Source organism: Geotrypetes seraphini, chromosome 11, assembly GCF_902459505.1.
Source record: "Geotrypetes seraphini chromosome 11, aGeoSer1.1, whole genome shotgun sequence".
Lineage (NCBI taxonomy): Eukaryota > Metazoa > Chordata > Amphibia > Gymnophiona > Dermophiidae > Geotrypetes > Geotrypetes seraphini.
The window spans coordinates 75,311,993-75,328,765 of record NC_047094.1 but is presented as its reverse complement, the minus strand read 5'-3'; the positions used below and the strand labels follow the sequence as shown (position 1 = coordinate 75,328,765).

Genomic DNA, 16,773 nt, shown 5'->3' with positions numbered 1-16,773 from the left:
CTGGTGCCTCTATGAATCGTCCTTAAAACAAAATGACGAAACGGACCAACTCATGACCTCCTGGATCAAAGACAGCACAAATATTTTAAACAAAATTGCCCCCTTAAAAACCCGCAGAATCAGATCTCCAAACCAAGACGGATGTTTTGATTCAGAGTTACTACAGGCAAAGAGGGACCTCAGAAGATCAGAAAGACAATGGATTAAATCTGGTGCCCAAGAACACAGAGCAGTATGGAGACTTAAACTAAAAAACTACAAAAACCTCACCAAGGAGAAACGAAAAAACTTCTATGCCCACAAAATTGGAAATGTTACAAACAGCAGTAACCTCTTCAAACTGGTCAACGACCTCTACAACCTCGAAGCTCTCACTGACAACCGAGACGAAGAACCCACATTAACTGCTAACACCCTTGCAGACTTCTTTAACTCAAAGATACAAAAACTAAGATCTTCGATAACTGCCCCAGCCAACCCCCATGGGGACTTTCCAATCCTTCAAAACTCAGACAGGCCCAAGCCAGACCCAGGATCCAGAACATACCTAAGCTGGAACTAATTCACAACTATCGACTGGCAAACCTTTCACAAATATTTTAACAAATACTCCAACTCCTTCTGTAAACTGGAAACCTGCCACCCCCAACATTATGAAAACTGCTCCAATCCATTTCAAAGCTAATATGTTGGCTTGGGTAAACCTCCTACTATCCACTGGCAATTTCCCAGCAGAACAGGGCCACATTTCGATAACTCCAATCATAAAAAACAAGAAAGACCCACCCAACACCCCCTCCAACTACAGACCAATCGCAAGCATCCCACTATTCACCAAAATAGCAGAAGGGGTGGTATCCAGTGCCCTGATTTTACAACTAGACCTGAGCAGCGCTTTCGATCTAGTTGACCATGACATTCTCCTAGACTGCCTTGCCTACATCGGCATCTCCGGCCAGGTCCTTAACTGGTTCAACGGATTCCTACGGAACAGATCTTACAGGGTATTCAAGAACGACTCCTACTCTTACACCTGGGAAAACTCCTGCGGTGTGCCACAGGGCTTCCCCCTATCCCCCACCCTATTCAATGTCTACCTCACCTCCCTAGGAAACCTCCTGCAAAGCCTCAAGCTTAAATTCTTTATCAACGCAGACGACATTACCATAGTCATCCCACTAACCAGTTTCACGCAAGAACTCCTCACCTCCCTTGCAAGCATACTCAGTCAAATTGAACTCTGGATGCTATCCTACAGACTAAAACTAAACCCAGACAAAACAAAATTCTTCTTGGCAACCCCCAAAGACAAAATCAAAGACACCACAATTCAAGTAAAAGGATCCATTTTCCCCCTCGAACAAACCTTAAAAATACTAGGAGTCACACTGGACAAACACCTATCCCTTGAGAAACACACTGATATCACAGTCAGGAAATGCATCTCGATGCTATGGAAACTCCGTACCATAAAAAAATACTTTGACGACACTTCATTCCGCCTACTAGTACAATCCTCCATCCTCAGCATACTGGACTACTGCAACATCATTTACTTGAGCGCCACAAAGAAAACCATCAGGAGACTAAGGATAATCCAGAACACCGTTGTTCGCCTCATATTTGGCCTGAAAAAATGAGATCACATCACCTCTTTCTACCACAAACTCCACTGGCTCCCATTAGAATCCAGAATCATATTCAAATTCGCCTGTTTTTGTTACAAAACAATATTTGGTTTATCCCCAAGCTACATCTCCCCTCACTTCACTCTAAACCACAACACTAAGAACTCCCGCAGAATCCAACTCTTCGCCTTCCCCTCCCTAAAACTATGCCACTCAAAAAAATTCCTTGACAAAACCTTCGCCTTCCAGGCCGCCAAACTAAACCCATGGCTAGCCCAAATGGTCCTCAAGGCCCCCAACTACCCTGACTTTAGAAAACTACTCAAAACCCACCTATTCCAAGACCAGGACCATTAATACCCCTTCATTAAACTCCACCTCTCCCCTACTGAACCCCCCCCTGTCTCCCCCCTCTCCCCCTTACCTCTCTTCGCTGTTCGCAACATTGATCAATCTTGTATGGAACCACTTGTAACTCTGTTTAATTAATGTGAACCGCCTAGAACTCATCTGGGTATGGCGGTATACAAAAATAAAGTTATTATTATTATTATCTCCGGAACAGACCCTAGGTCCATCAAGTCCAGTGATCTGCACACGCGGAGGCCCCGCCAGGTATACCCTGGCATAGTATTAGTCCCCATACTCTAAGCTTCTCATAAGAGATGCGCATCTAGCTTAACCTTACCTTTGTTACCTTAAGCCACTCATAAGGAGATGTACATCTAACTTACCTTTAAACCCTGGAACGGTGGATTCCGCAATTATCTCCTCCGGGAGAGCATTCCAGGTGTCCACCACTCGTTGCGTGAAGCAGAACTTCCTGATATCTGTCCTGAACCTGTCCCCCCTTAGCTTCAATCCATGTCCTCTTGTCCATGTCACATTAGACATTGTAAATAACTTTTTATCGTGCTCTATTTGGTCGATTCCTTTCAGTATCTTGAAAGTCTCGATCATATCCCCTCGCAGTCTCCTCTTCTCAAGGGAGAACAGTCCCAGTCTCTTAAGTCGTTCCTCATATTCCAAGTTCTCCATGCCCTTTATTAGCTTCGTTGCTCGTCTCTGCACCCTCTCAAGTACTTTTAAGTCCTTTTTTAGGTATGGAGACCAGTGCTGGACGCAGTATTCCAAGTGTGGTCTGACCATCGCTCTATATAGCGGTAGTATTACTTTCTCCGATCTACTCGTGATTCCCTTCTTTATCATGCCTAGCATTCTATTTGCCTTATTCGCTGCCGCCGCGCATTGCGCCTATGGCTTTAGGGTCCTATCGATTAATACGCCAAGGTCCCTTTCCTGTTCGATTTTTCCTAGAGTTGCACCCGACATACTGTACTTGTATTCCTTATTTTTTCTGCCTAAGTGCATGACTTTGCATTTTTCCACATTAAACTTCATCTGCCATTTATCTGCCCAATTTTCCAATCGACTCAAGTCGCTCTGGAGTTCCTCACTGTCCTTCTGTGATTTGATTGCCCGGCATAGCTTTGTGTCATCTGCGAACTTGATGAGCTCACTAGATGTTCCATCCACCAAGTCATTTATGAAAATATTAAATAAGATGGGCCCAAGTACCGAGCCCTGGGGCACATCGCTAGTCACAGTCTCCCAGTCTGAGAATTTCCCATTTATGCCCACTCTCTGCCTTCTGTTCTCCAGCCAGGTGCCTATTCATTTTAGTATATCTCCTTCTATTCCTTGGCCTTGCAGTTTCCTGAGGAGTCTTACATGTGGAACCTTGTCGAACGCTTTCTGAAAATCCAAGTATACAATATCCACCGGTTCTCCACTATCAATTTGTCTGTTCACTGTCTCAAAAAATTGAAGTAGGTTCGTCAAACATGACTTCCCCTTCCTGAATCCATGTTGACTGGCTCTCATCAGGTCGTGGGTGTCTTAAGTGCCGGGTTACGCTGTCCTTGATCAGCACCTCAACCATCTTCCCAGGGACCGATGTGAGACTCACAGGTCTATAGTTGCCCGGCACTCCTCTTGATCCTTTTTTAAATATCGGCGTGACGTTCAATGTCTGCAATCACCTCAAATCACTCAAAAATTGTCACTTTTTCAAACTCTTTTTAAGGTTTGGAAACAAAATAGTCAGCTTGAGCAAGATCTGTTGAATAGAGTGGATGGTCTATACACTGAAATCCCAACTCCGTCAAAACATCCATCATTTTGCCAGCCTTGTGAGCAGATTATTATCTTGTAAAAAGAGAACTTTTTTCTGCAGCTTCCTTCTCCTTTTTTTTTTTCCTTTCAATGCCTTCTTTAATCGGCATAGCAAGTTGCAATAGTATTCTGCATCAACTTCTGAAGTTGGAGTTAGACATCCATATTTTGGCCCCTCTGTAGTTCTGCTCAAAACAGGCTCAGACTACACCCCCTTGCCATAAGGACATAGTGCAGTTTTAGACATCAAATATCCTGGCTTTATTAAATCAGGATTTGGCCATCCATGCAACATGGAAGCCTAAATACTTGTTTACAGATATCTAACTGCAGATGTGTACAAGGTTTTTTCTGCAGACAAGGTTGGACCCCTCCTTCCTTTTTTGTTGCTCTTTCAGATATCTAAAACATGAGTAAGGGGCCTTTGTTTCTGTGTGCTCCAAATAGAAACAAAGAAACATGACGGCAGATAAAGGCCAAATGGCCCATCTAGTCTGCTCATCCACAGTAACCATTATCTCTTTCTCTCTCTCTGAGAGATCCCACGTGCCTATCCCAGGCCCTCTTGAATTCAGACACAGTCTCTGTTTCCACCATCTATATATTGAAGACGCAGGAGGACTGCGAAGACCTGCAACAGGACGTAAACACGCTCGAGAAATGGGCTGCGACATGGCAAATGAAGTTTAACGTGGACAAGTGTAAGGTGATGCATGTCGGTAACAAAAATCTTGTACACGAATACAGGATGTCTGGTGCAGTACTCGTAGAGACCCCCCAGGAAAGAGACTTGGGAGTACTAGTTGACAAGTCGATGAAGCCGTCAGCACAATGTGCGGCGGCGGTAAAAAGGGCAAACAGAATACTTGGAATGATTAAGAAGGTGATCACGAACAGATCGGAGAAGGTTATCATGCCGCTGTACCGGGCCATGGTGCGACCCATCCTGGAATATTGCATCCAGCACTGGTCACTGTACTTGAAGAAGGACACGTACTACTCAAAAGGGTCCAGAGAAGAGCGACTAAAATGGTTAAGGGGCTGGAGGAGTTGTCATACAGCACGAGATTAGAGAAACTGGGCCTCTTCTCCCTTGAAAAGAGAAGACTGAGAGGGGACATGATTGAAATGTTCAAGATAATGAAGGGAATAGACTTAGTAGATAAAGACAGGTTGTTCACCCTCTCCAAGGTTGGGAGAACAAGAGGGCACTCTCTAAAGTTAAAAGGGGATAGATTCCATACAAATGTAAGGAAGGTCTTTTTCACCCAGAGAGTGGTGGAAAACTGGAACGCTCTTCCGGAGACTGTCTTAGGGGAAAGCACCCTCCAGGGATTCAAAACAAAGTTAAGACGAGTTCCTACTGAACTGGAACGTACGCAGGTAGGGTTGGTCTCAGTTAGGGCATTGGTCTTTGACCTGGGGGCCGCCGCGGGAGCGGACTGCTGAGCACGATGGACCACTGGTCTGACCCAGCAGCGGCAATTCTTATGTTCTTATGTTTTTATGTACCTCTTCTGGGAGACTGTTCCATGCATCTACCATCCTTTCCATAAAAAAGTGTTTCCTCAGATTACTCCGGAGCCTATCACCTCTTAACTTCATCCTATGCCCTCTCATTGCAGAGTTTCCTTTCAAATGAAAAAGACTCGATTCATGCACATTTATATTATGGAGGTATTTAAACGACTCTTATATCTCCCCTTTCCCGCCTTTCCTCCAAAGCAGGGGTCCCCAAAGCCCCTCTTTGAGGGCCAAATCCAGTCGGGTTTTCAGGATTTCCCCAATGAATATGCACGAGATCTATGTGCATGCGCTGCTTTCAATGCATATTCATTGGGGAAATCCTGAAAACCCGACTGGATTCAGCCTTCAAGGAGGGACTTTGGGGACCCCTGCTCCAAAGTATACAGATTAAGTCTGTCCCCAAGTTGTCAGAAAGTTTTTCCACTCTGTTTAAATTTTTTATTCAATTTTCAAACTACAATTGTGCACAATAATTAATACACGTACATACAATATTAAAAGTAAAGCACATTAATCTTACATGTATTCATAAAAAAAAATTTTCCCCACCCTTCCACCTATTAATCAATAAATAATACCTACAAACACTATCTAAACATATCCCCTGAATCAATTCCAAAGCAAACTCCCCCTCCCCACTCTCCCACCCTGGATGTGTATGTTTAAAAGGTCATCAAAAGAGATCAATCCTTACAATACTTAGTTAATGGTTCCCAAACATCCCTAAATTTCTTGTAACTTCCCTGCTGAATGGCCATGAACTGTTCCATTTTAAAAATATAAGAGAGGGATTCCTACCAGAATGCGTAATTTAACCTATCCCAGTTTTTCCAATTTTTTAAAATAAGCTGCTTGGCAACCCCTGTCATTATAAAAAAAAAAGTATGTTATTTCTCACAGATGGTTGACCAAATAGAATAGTATTATACAATAATGCCACTGGATTCTCAAATAAATTATTTGCTTGATCCCAAATAGATCTCCAAAATTTCAGTATCAATTTCAGTAGGTTTTTCCACTCTGTTAGTATCTGGAAGGCCTAGTACAGGGAACTAGATATAAACTAGTATTTGTGTGTAACTGACAGAGTGTAAAAACTAGACTTTCCAGAAGAAACACAGGTGCTTACGCATCCAGATCTGTCTAGTGGGCTGGGTAGCATGGTCTAAGGAGGCTCTATGCTCAGGCAATGGCCATGCTAGGATTGTTTGCTATTAAGATTATTATGATGGTTTGTTGTTGGACATTAGGAAAGGAAGAGTGCTGGATGTATCCACTTGGAGCTTTTATTAGACTGATGACTAATAAATTGAAGTTATAAATACATTTGGATGTGGTAAAGTAAGTGAAGAAGAAGACAACCTGTGCTGGATAAAGAGAATGACTTTATAAGCAGTCACACTTTTATAGCTGGCAGCTGGGATGTGTCCTTAGCAACAGAGTCAAGTGGAGAGACCAGATGGACTGGTCAGTCTCTTTCTGCTGCTAGGTACTATGTTATTATGGAAAGGAGTGGGAAATATTAAGAGGCACTTGAGTTGAGGAATGTTGATAGGCCTTTCAGAGCCTCAGAGGCATGGAGCATTGAGGGGTCTTTGAGAGCTTTAAAGTGGGGAATGTCAAAAGACCCTTGAGAGATGGAGAACGATGATGAGCCCTTAAGAGTTCCAAGGTTAGAAAGACTGAGGGGCCTTTGAGAGCAGGAAACACCATTGCTTGATTCACAGGTGTTTTAATTTCCTGTGTATCAAACAGCTGCAGTCTCACTGAATGAGAGAGGAAAGAGTTAATGCCATGTTTGCTGCATTGGACCAAGGCCCAGGACTAATGTGTGTGTCTGTCTCTCTCTCTCCTCTGGCCTCTTTTGTTCTTTTTCTCTCATTTGTGTTTTTCTATTTTGCTCTCACACCCTCTGCCTTTCTGTCTCCTTTGTTTCACTCTCTTGTTCCCATAATCACTCGCTCTCAGTCCCAGGTCTCCAACTTTGCTTACTGCAGCTCTACTATGGCAGAAAAGTACCCTCCTGTGCACAGGCAAATCTGTGGTCATTTCCTTGAACCCCTGCATCCCTTTATTCTTTCTCTGCTCTTCATGCCCTGGCAAGAAGACTGGGGTTGTGTGATCAAGGATGGGATCACCATCCCCTGGAAAGGTTTATTTTCTAATCTAATCTTGCATTTCTAGCCTGCTTGATCCCCGTAATAGGTCCATAGCAGCTCACAAGAAAACAGATACTGTAGAAGTACATAAAAATAATATGCTAAGATCTTATAATTATTTTTGTTGTCTATTACAACTTAGTGAGCATGAAACTCGTTAATTTAAGAATCTCTCAAAACAGTAAAGTTTCCAGTCCCTTTCAGAAATAACATGTATGATGATTTTCTAGCTATCTTTCACCCTGTGAGGACATTTTCCTTCTTTCTTTCCCCACTGGAGTTTATTTTCTGTTTTCTTCTGACCTGCCTTCTCTGGCACAGCCCTGGTATTGGCACAAAATTTTCCGCCACTGTTCCAGCACACACACACAAACATTGACTCATTCCTGCCCTGAGCTCCCTGTGTCTCTCTATTTTTCTGCTTCTATATCTTCTGTTTGTCTCCCTCTGTCTTTCTGTCTCCTTTGCTATTCCTCTTCCTCTCTCTCCCCAATTTCCCTATCCCTTGCTGTTTCGGTAGTCTCTCTCGCTCTCATATCTTTCTGTCCATTTCTCTTGTCTGTCTCTCTGGCACTGTCTCTCAGACAGAACTAGCGGGTGGGCACAGAAGACACACACCAGGGCACACATTTTGCCAGAACCTCCTCCTGACCTGACTGATTAATGACAGCGCTGTAAAAAGCTGACTTTTTTTTAATGTTCTTTTTTTATCATCTTGACCTTTTTTTTTTTTTTTAACTATTCTACCCCAGCACAGGGAACACTAAAAAAATGAAACAACTCCAAGCCCCCAGGCTTGCCAAGAGAGACAGATCATGCAGGGAAGCAGAGAAGACAGGACCCTGCCTCCGGTTCCTCTGCCACCCGTACAAGAAGGAGCCCTGGAATCCACCTGCAGAACGATGCAGCTAGCTCTGGGGTGAGACATTCATTTTCTTTTTCATTATTTATTCCTTTACCTCCCCTTCAACAGTTTTGTATGATCTTTGGTGTGATCATCATTGGACAGTGCTGCATGCATCTGGTAGCGCTATAGAAATAATAAATAGTAGCAGTAGCAGTAGTAGAAAAGGGTGGCTTCTTCCTCTTTCAGTTTCCTTAGGCCTTTTGAAGAAAGCAATCTCTGGGCCTCAGTAAACTCATGCACTCTCCTAGCAGTTCCCTTCAGAATGACTGTGATACATGTAACTCTTTCTGAAGGGATCCAGAAATTCTTTAACTGAAGCAAAGACTTGCTCCGACAGCATGAGTTTAGGCGCCAGCGCCATTTGGAATCAGAAAGTTCCAGAATGAGGAGAATGTGGGAGGGAGCACATCTCCTGAACCCTCTCTCTAATCCACAACTTTATTTCTTCATTGTGTCTATGTTTGGTCTTGATCCATTTTTTGTTTTCATTTTGTTTCCTGTTTTTCGGAGGTAGGGGTTAATTTATTCTTTTGCTTTATAATTTTGGCGGGCCCGGCGCAAAGGCTCTTTTTTTTAAATATGTCTCCTATTCTTACTGCTCCATTTTTTTATTAACTGTCCGAGGGCTGGGTTTTGCTGAATGAATTTGGAAGCATAATGTTCGGAGCGCTGAGCGTGTTTTTTCGGGGCACTGGATACTTATGGTGGAAAGCGTAGGCAACTAACAAATCTAAAATGGTGGCTTCTTGGACTTTATAATGAGTCTGCTATATACTGGATTCTGTATGCACTCCTGAAGTTCTTTTTATGTTGCTCCTTTCTTACCTTCCCATTGTGCCTTTGATTTCTTGCCTTCTATTTTCTTTTTGTTAATTCATATCTTATTATTTTCTATTCTTATTGTTCCTTTTTTGATATTCTCTTTCTCCGCTCCCCTCTCATTCTTATATTTATGTTTTTCCTCCTATTCTTTCTTCTCTTTGAGTTCTCTTTCATATTCATTCTTACTCCTTTTTCTTACTTTGCTTGTCCTGTCTGGCCTTTTTGCTCATCTTCTGTTCCTCTTCTTTAGTATTATTTTTCTTTTCCTTATTTGTTTTCTCTTATCTTTTTTTTTTCTTTCTTATCACATTTCTTTCTTACATTTTCTTTTGTCTTTTTTAAACTCCATGTTCTTATTCTACTTTCTTTTCCTTTTTACCTTGCTTCACTAATTTTTCTATCCTGTATTTTATTTCTTTTGCCTTTCTTTCTGTTTCTTATCTTGTCCTTCTTGTCAAAATGAATCTCTTATTTTTAGACTGTGCATACTCTTAGAGGCCACTGGTAAATAGTAAGTTGTCAGGGCTCTGGTTCCCTTACTGAGAGATGGATCTTGGAGTTTACAAAAATTACCGGTGATCTGAACATTTTTTCTACCTTACCACTGAGTTCAAACAATCATAAATGGCAGATGAGAAGATGAAATCAAACATAATTTGTCCCTCTAGGAGATGAATGAAATCAAAAGCATTCCTTGAGGTATGGTTTCAAATTCTCCCATATTTTTTTAAATAGTCCAGCAAAATGGACAGAAATGTCTTGTAAGTGGCAAACTACAACAAAAAGAAAATAGCCACAGCCTTGGGTGTAGGGTTTTATGGGTTAAAAAAAAAAAAATCTTTATTAATTTTCCATACAAAAACAGTGCATTGAATTATACATACAATTGACTTCAAGACATCACTTAAGCCTTGGGTGTAGGGTTACCATATGGCTCCAGAAAAAGGAGGACAGATTGAAGCAACTGGGTTTTGCTTCCATTGTAAGCAATGAAATTATGGAGGACAAATTGAAAAACCTGGGTTTTACGTCCCTTGCTTTCAATGGAAGTAAAACCCGAATGTCTCAATCTGTCCTCCTTTTTCTGGAGCCATATGGTAACCCTACTTAAGTGCAGACTGGGAAGATGCGGAGATTTCAGGTCCCACTTGGGATAAGGCTTTTACAGGATGGGCTTAAAGTGATGTGGTAATCCTTTAGCCATTTTGGAAGAGGTTTTGGGGGGTTAAAGAAGAAGGTTCCTGAAGGATTGCTGTAGCATGGCATTTCTGCAGTCCATCACTGTGCTGCTATAGAGGATCTTGTTAGGTTGGGTGTAGGAAACTTTGCTTCAGGCCCTTTAATCTGGTAGCAACTTTAAAGCAGTCAGCAAACAAAAAGACTCTGGCAGGTTTGGGTTCACCAGGCCCCATAACCTGATTCTCTGCTTGCCAGTGTTATCTGTGCAGTTTGCTCCTTTGATATAGCAGTGCCTGTCTGTGCTATTAGTACAGTGTCTACCTCCTTTGATAATCATTGTCTGACACTGTTATTAGTGCAGTATACATTTCTTTGGTAAATCAGTGCCTGTCTGTGCTATCACTGCAGAGTGCCTTCCTATGTTATCAATGCGGTGTTTGCTTATTTGGTAAAGCAGTATGTGTCTTTGCTATTTATGCAGTGTATGCTTCTTTTGGTAAATCGGCATCTTACAATGTTATCAGTGGAATATGTACTCCTTTGGTAAATCAGTGCCCGTTTGTGCTATGAGTGCAGCATGCACTGCTCGTAGATCAGTGCCTGCCTGTTATCCGTGCAGTATGCTCTATTGGTAAATCAATTTCTGTTTGTTATCAGTGCAATGTGACATTGGCACAGTATTGGTACAGTATGTGTAAAATCATGGGCTGATCATCACCTACTCCCGTTTACAGGTAAAAGTTTGCTTGCATTCACTGCTTATACGTGTTTTACTCGCCAGAAGTAATAGCCAGAGTCAGGCTGATAGAGGGAAATTGCACAATCTCTCTCCACATCTCATTTCCGGCACATACTTCTGTGCCAGCTGCCATGCAGGCAGAAAAGTATGTTGGTAAGCTATATCCACAATGTGCACACTGGCCTACTTTTCAATGGGAAACTGTGCAAGGAAGCACTGCAAGCCCCACAGACATCATTACTGCCACTGTAGCTTAAATTTTTAGTTAAGTAGGTTCAGAATGATACACTTGCTTTCAAATCTGCAAAAAAAAAAAAAAAGCTTCCTTGATTTTTAGGCATATGCTGGCTTAATGAAATTTTGGCTGATATGTGGCAGACATCATTTATTGTTGGCTCCTGAGGAAGAAGCACCTCATCGAGCCCTTGCATATTGAGCTGCTGCATTTGTTTCACTTTCGGTAGCTGAACTCATCCTGTGCGTCATCTCAGAAGGAGAATTTTTTGCCTCCGATTCAAAAATTTTGATCTCATTACAATGTTGTGTTCCGCATTACTCTTGTGGCCGGGCCGGTTCCTAGGTAGGTGGGAAGCCGAGCTCGGACAACAGGTAGATTTATGTTGTAGCGCCTTTTATGTGGCTGGTAAAGTAAGAACCCGGAAACTGGATTTTCATGGAACTGAGATTAAGTTTATTAAAGTTCAAAGGAAAATTAGTTGGCAATACATTATCAGCTGTGCACATTCTCACAATTCATACATCTTCCCCAAGTCCTTGGGCTTGGCCTGGCTCCTCCAGGTCCACTCCCCAGTGCAAATTCAAATACCAAAATGAAGAAGAAAAATAAAAACCACAAAAGTTTAGCTTCCACCTTGCTGCTTAAACTCTTCTGGTCAGGGACACTGTTTCCCTTGCACAAAGACCCCTCAATTCATTCCTTTCTGGGTTGAGGAAAGGCAACTTAAAGTTTTAAGTAATACATTTTCCTGCTTGAAGAGGACTGGTCCTGCCCTTCTCTAGCCAGGCTTGGGTTTGGGAACTCCAGTCTGGAACTGGATGCCTGGGGAAAGTTAGCAAGGACCCTAGGTCATACTTTCCCCTAACTCCATGTCCTCTCCATATTCCCCTTCTTCAGACACACTGTTCATGTCCCAATCAATAAACTCAGGAACCAGGCTATCTCTTCCCCCGGTAACCTCAGGCACTCTTCCCCAATTACCTCCTTGTTTCTGGGTTAGTTCTGTATTCTCCGGGTTTCTTTCTGGCCAGTCTCTGGGAACCCTGCTCCAGGGTTGATTTGCCACATTGAGATATCTCCCCGGGCTTTCACTCACTTTTCTGCTAGGCTGTCTCCACCCTCGGGTTCTAGGCTGAGGCACCTCTCCTCTAGGATAGCTACAAGCCTTCCTGGCTGGAAGCCGATTAGCATTTGCTGCACCTGTGCCTCCAGGTTCCTCCTTCCTAGGTTGTGTCAGGGGCTTTTTAGTTTGTCTTGCTTGAGGACTAGCCCCACCCCCTTCTGGGTTGGACCTCCCCTTCACAGCCTCAGGAAAGAAGTAATAGGGAAATTGATTAGGGTCAACTGCCTTCCCCCCTTGACTTTTGGGCTTTGCAATTTCCTGTTTTCCCCTTCCCCTTCCTGACTGTGCTGGCTGTCCCGACTCCGGGCCAGGTTTTCCCGGGCCTAGGACAGGGTGCATGCTGGGTAGTGTAGTTCTGGGTGCTGGAACAGGGGCTTCCTTGTCACACTCTCTACATGTGATATATTGGACATCCCGGACCCCTGAGGAAGGAGTGTTTCTCCAAAACACGGACCATGTTGGGTCCGTACTCCATGTATATGAGATCCAATTTTTGAAGGATTACAATTTTTTATATGGTTTTTAAATAGATTCCTGTACCTTGTACATTCTATTCTGCAGTCTTTTCCTTGTTTTTGGTTTCAACTATTACAGCCATTACAGATAATTTTTTGTGTGTGAAAGTTTTTTTTAGTATGAACAAGTTGCATTAATGTTTTAGGCTGATAGAAATGCTTTTTTTTTTTTAATGTTCATATTCACAGAAAGGTATGTTTGTTTGTTTTTAAAAAAAAAGAATTAGAGTCCTGGGATGTTTTATAAGGCAGCATCATATAATGCTAGAGCAGGCCTGCACAACTCAAAAATGATCCAGAGCTGAAACGAAGTCGGAAAATGTAGCGAGGGCCATAGGTAGTGGCCCTGGCTCGAGGCACCCGGAAATGCTTGGATCTTTCTCTCTCTTCCCTCTATACACCCCCAAGTCCAAATCTGCCTCTATCTCTTCTGCCTCCCCTTTGTTTCAGATTTCTCCCTCTCTCTATCTTCCTTCTGCTAACATTTTGAGTCCTCCCACCTTTGATCCAGATCTTGCTATCTCTCTCACTTTCTTTGTCTTCCCCCCTCCCCAGGGCCTGGCATCTCTTTCCCTCTGTTCAGGGTGTTTCCCCTTTCTACCCCCTCTAGACCAGCATCTGCCCTGTCTTCCCCCTCCCCTTTAGTTGAAGTCTGCTTTCCCGCCCCTCCTCAAGGTCCTTTTCTGTCTCCGCCCCGGCGTCCAGATCCAGCGTCTCTGGCAATCCCCATCCCATTGGGGCCCTTGCAATGGACGGAACCTTACCTCTGCTGCTTCCCGCACCCAACGAGGTCGTCTTCTGCGCTGTGACCACCACTGCCGCTGCCATTGGCTGCCAGGCTGCCATTGGCCTCCGCAGCATGTTCCCTGTGCCGCGGTCCAGCCCCTTTTCTGACATCAGGGGCGGGACCCTGACGGCAGCCTGCTAGGTTCGCTCTGCAGGCTGCCATAATTAGCTTTAAAGGTGAGACTAGGAGGGAATCCAGAGGACGCTGAGGAGGAAGCTGAGGAAGACAGCTGGGCGCTCACTTAAATTAGCCAGGCAGAGTGCCTGACTAAAAGATGCTAGGAGAGTGGAGTGAGAGCCGTATTGTGTGCGGGCCGCAATGAGAACTGTTTTGGGCCACATGTGGCCCATGGGCCGTATGTTGTCCAGGGCTGTGCTAGAACAAACTGGATGGAGTCCAAGTCAAAGGATTGTTCATATAGCACTTGAACACTTAAAGACAGTAGTGTTTGAATCGTACCAATAACTGAGGACTTTTTTCCTTAAAAAAATTAAACAATAATAATATATTTATTCTCTGAATAAAATAGGTATTCTTAATTAATAGAGTTTAGTATGAGGTGGCTTTAAAAATTGGGCAGTGGTTCATATAACTTATGCAAGAATAGTTGTTTCAAAATATAGTGAAAAGTTGTACTTGAGTGATTCACTCCATACCTTTTGAAAATCTCTATTGGATACGTATGTCTCAAATATCTCTTTTTTTTGTGTATGAAAAATTTTGCACATTTTAGGTTTCTAAAAATCAAAGCATTTTATTTATTTATTTAATTCAGTTTCTATCCCGTCCTCCCAGTAGCTCAACAGGTTACAAGCCAACATTCACAGTGGAATATATTTGGAACAGTACAGTGACTATATAGCAGCTTAAGCACAAGTTTAGAAGAACAGAGAATAGAGTACAGATTTGAAGGGGGTATTTAAGGGAACCATATTGGTTAGCAAGTTGACAGTGTAGTATCTTGAACCCAAGCGTAGGAAGGCTGTGACTTCCGGTCCACTTGGGAGGGGGTATTCAGGGGAATTCTGGAGGGAAAGCAGAGAAATGGATGATTATCCATTTGTGTCAGACCTTTCAGATATTGGGGGCTAATGGATACTTCACAGTCTGGTGCAGAGACAGTTTAGTGGTGTGTCTGTGGCTAAAATGTGCACCATGAGAATATAAATGTTTCTGCACTCTGTATTTCCTCTGACTATCTGCACATTGTAACTCGCTGAATGTCCAGCTCTCTTGATTGTAAACCACCTAGAAGTCGCAAGATTGTGGCAGTATAGAAGAATAAAGTTATTATTATTATTATAAGAATAGTCATACTGGGTCAGACCAATGATCCATCTAGCTCAGTATTCTTTTTCTATAATGGCCAATCCAGGTCACAAGTACCTGGCAGAAACCCAAATAGTAGCAAAATTTCATGCTATCAATCCTAGGGCAAGCAGTGCTTCCCCCCTTATCTGTTTCCCCCCTAGTCTGTTTCAATTGCAGACTATAGACTTTTCTTCCAGGAACTTGTCCAAACCTTATTTAAACCCAGCTATGCTAACCACTATTACCATATCCTTTGACAACGAGTTCCAGAACTTAACTATTCTTTGAGTGAGAAAATATTTCCTCCTATTTTTTTTAATATATTTCAACAATTTTTATTGATGACCACTTCAAAATACACATAGAAACATGAAAAATCTTACAAAACTATGTCATCAGTACATATAACATTATAACAATGCGTCATACCCCTCCAGTACTACCCCATAATATAAAGAAAAAGTAGACTCCTTTAATCTTTCACAACAACCATGTCCCTACCTACAAAAAAAAAAAACATTGCCACTCTTATCCAGAAGATCTTAAAAAACGATAACTGTCTAATCCAGGGCTAAAAAAACCTCCCAAATAAACAAGGAAAATATACAAGCAGAACTATAGGAGGCCAACTTACAGAACTACAGTATAATGAAGCCCTATGAGTAAATATTGGCAGGACAAAGAAAATAAATTAAACCATCAAAACAATAGTTCCCCTATACCTCCTACAACTCTTCCCCTCATAAAAAAAAAATCAGGGTTATCCATTTAACCAATTGAATTATGTAATATATCTTACTGAAGGAATTGTATCTGATCTCACTCCAATATTAACTTTTTGAGATAAACTACCTCAAAATACTGGATCAATATCTTAACTTCCTATTAAAAAAAACAAAAAAAAATTGAAATTAAAATTAGATTAAACACATACAACAAACCTCCCCGGGTACACAGTGGTCAGACTCCACCCATCAAAATAAGATCAAAAGGAATTAAGTACTAGGCTCCGAACCCAATGTGGTGGGGGCTATATATAAACTCACCATATTTTAAGAAAACTTTTTGAAGAAACTTTGAGCTTGACTTCTTTCTAATAACATAAAGGCATGAAGGCGATTATGCCAAGTCCAAAAGGAAGTAGAATCAGTGGTGGTCCAAGCCCCCCAAATGACACGTTTAGCGATCATCCCTGCCTTCTGAATATAAAGTTTGCTAAAGCGAATATCAAGATGTAAGGCCTCATACTTTAACAAAAGGAAGCCCACTGTTGGGAAAAAAAGATAACCTGACCCATAAGGGCTTCTAAATATCAAACTGCTCATCTCCAAAATGCTTTAAACATGGAACAACTCCAAAAAGCTGACACTTCTCACATTTAGGCACGTTGCCAGCGGAGTTAGATGTGGGCTGTCTTATCAAACGTACCAAGCTCCAGTCCCCACTTACTACACAACTCCACCCAAGACTTCCCCTCCAATATATTTTGCAGTTCTTTAACAGAGATACTGAAAGACCCTCATTCAGGAATCGATCAAAAAAATTCCATAGCTTCTCACATCTAGAGAATGTACATAGTGCTGTAGTTGCATATAAGCAAACTGATCCTGGGATAATATTCCTTCCTGCTGCTGAAGCACCAGCCAGAGCTAAAAGGTACCAT

The 16,773-nt window shown here is 42.3% G+C and overlaps 1 long non-coding RNA gene across 1 annotated transcript in view; it reads left to right on the top strand.

Annotated features, from left to right (window-relative positions):
- Positions 1-16,773, top strand: part of LOC117368947 — a 132,138-nt gene that overhangs the window by 20,889 nt on the left and 94,476 nt on the right. The window contains exon 3 of the long non-coding RNA XR_004541041.1: positions 8,242-8,408. This is a non-coding gene — a long non-coding RNA (uncharacterized LOC117368947). The remainder of the gene's footprint in view (positions 1-8,241; positions 8,409-16,773) is intronic.